Genomic DNA, 582 nt, shown 5'->3' on the forward strand with positions numbered 1-582 from the left:
AACTGCTGTGTACCAGTCTTGAATCTAACCATTTCACAGGTATCAATTCTTCAGAACCACCACCTGAGGCAGATACTATCCTCCCATTTTACAGAGGAGGAAACTGAGGCAAATGACCAAAGGTCATGCAAAGATGTGTCAGATTCAGGTTTAAGAAAAGAGTATGTGAAGGCTCCATGGTCAGTCTGCCTGGGTTTGAACTATGGCTCCACTTCATCTGTTTTCTCTTTTATTCTCATGCTTCAAACACTTTATTTTGACCTAAATCACACAAAAATGCATTGCTTTGTCCCTTAGTTGAGGTGGAACCTACTTCTCAGAGTTCTTTCTTGCTCAGAAAGAATACTGATATATCTTCCATGATTTCTATTGTCAATTTTGAGGGTTTTTTTTTTAATTTTTATTATATATTGAATACATTCATCATAGGACATTGGTACGTCCACATACTACATCTTGACCCTTTTTAATTCCCCTTCTCCCTTCTTCCTTGCGGTCTCCCTCTTCCCCCAGATTCCCTTCCCATCTCTGTATAATCTGTTTCCCTGCTTTCTATCATTTTATATTTTGCTCTTTAAAATA

This window comes from Chinchilla lanigera, unplaced genomic scaffold (genome assembly GCF_000276665.1).
Source record: "Chinchilla lanigera isolate Chin_1 unplaced genomic scaffold, ChiLan1.0 scaffold00010, whole genome shotgun sequence".
Classification (NCBI taxonomy): domain Eukaryota; kingdom Metazoa; phylum Chordata; class Mammalia; order Rodentia; family Chinchillidae; genus Chinchilla; species Chinchilla lanigera.